The sequence below is a fragment of the Arachis hypogaea genome, chromosome 9 (genome assembly GCF_003086295.3).
Source record: "Arachis hypogaea cultivar Tifrunner chromosome 9, arahy.Tifrunner.gnm2.J5K5, whole genome shotgun sequence".
NCBI classification, from domain to species: Eukaryota; Viridiplantae; Streptophyta; class Magnoliopsida; order Fabales; family Fabaceae; genus Arachis; species Arachis hypogaea.
The window spans coordinates 64131650-64133199 of record NC_092044.1 but is presented as its reverse complement, the minus strand read 5'-3'; the positions used below and the strand labels follow the sequence as shown (position 1 = coordinate 64133199).

The window sequence follows — 1550 nt, the reverse complement described above, 5'->3', positions numbered from 1 at the left end:
TCTTGTTAGTCAAGTAATCAATTTTAATTTCAAAAATAAAATCTTTTTAACTTCCTTTTCAAATCTTTTTCAAAATAAATTTCAATCATATATTTTCAAACATATCTTTTTCAAATCATATCTTTTTCAAAATCAATTTCAAAAATCTTTTCTAATTTCTTATCTTTTTCAAAACCACCTAACTACTTTCCTCTCTCTAATTTTCGAAAATTCCTCACACTTTTTCAAATTCTTTTTAATTAACTAATTATTTTAAATTTTAATTTTTATTTTACCTCTTCTCTTAATTTTCGAATACTAACTAAATTTTAAAATAAAAACAAAAAATAATTTCCTTTTCTTAAAATTAATTTTTGAAAATTCCTCTCTCTCTCATCTCTTTCTATTTATTTATTTATTTACTAACACTTCTCTTCTACTCATAATTTGAACCCTCTTCTCTTCCCTATCTGTGTTCGAATTCTTCCTCCTTTATTCTTCTTCTCTTCTACTCACATTAAAGAATCTCTATACTGTGACATAGAGGATTCCATACTTTCTTTGTTTTCTTCTCTCTCATATGAGCAGGAACAAGGAAAAAGGCATTCTTGTTGAAGCTGATCCTGAACTTGAAAGGACCTTGAAGAGGAAGCTAAGAGCAGCTAAAGCACAGTACTCTGGAGAGGACCCAACTGAAATTTTCAAAAAGGAAAAGGATATGACAGCCGAACCCAACAACAATGCAAGGAAGATACTTGGTGACTTTACTGCACCAAATTCCAACTTACATGGAAGAAGCATCTCAATTCCTGCCATTGGAGCAAACAACTTTGAACTAAAGCCTCAATTAGTTTCTCTGATGCAAAATATTGCAAGTTTTATGGACTTCCATCAGAAGATCCTTTTCAGTTCTTAACTGAATTCTTGCAGATCTGTGATACTGTTAAGACCAATGGGGTTGATCCTGAGGTCTACAGGCTTATGCTTTTCCCTTTTGCTATAAGAGACAGAGCTAGAGTATGGTTGGACTCTCAACCTAAAGATAGCCTGAACTCTTGGGATAAGCTGGTCACGACTTTCTTAGCCAAGTTCTTTCCTCCTCAAAAGCTGAGCAAGCTTAGAGTGAATGTTCAAACCTTCAGACAGAAAGAAGGTGAATCCCCTTATGAAGCTTGGGAGAGATACAAGCAACTGACCAAAAAGTGTCCTTTTGACATGCTTTCAGAATGGACCATCCTGGATATATTCTATGATGGTCTATCTGAATTATCTAAGATGTCATTGGACCATTCTACAGGTGGATCTATTCACCTAAAGAAAATGCCTGCAGAAGCTCAGGAACTTATTGACATGGTTGCAAATAACCAGTTCATGTACACTTCTGAAAGGAATCCTGTGAATAATGGGACGCCTCAGAGGAAGAGATTTCTTGAAATTGATGCTCTGAATTCCAGAGTCTGAATGGACGGTAAAATGCATCCAATAGTACTAAAGAAGCATCTTCTGAAGAAAAAGCTTATGATCCTGAGAACCCTGCAATGGCAGAGGTGAATTACATGGGTGAAGCCTAT

General features: G+C 34.6%; 1 non-coding gene across 1 annotated transcript; it reads right to left on the bottom strand.

Annotated features, from left to right (window-relative positions):
• Positions 1-1092: 1092 nt before the first annotated feature.
• LOC112713695 (small nucleolar RNA R71) lies at positions 1093-1200 on the bottom strand. The gene has a single exon (XR_003158666.1). It is a non-coding gene; the product is annotated as a small nucleolar RNA R71 (small nucleolar RNA).
• Positions 1201-1550: the final 350 nt, after the last annotated feature.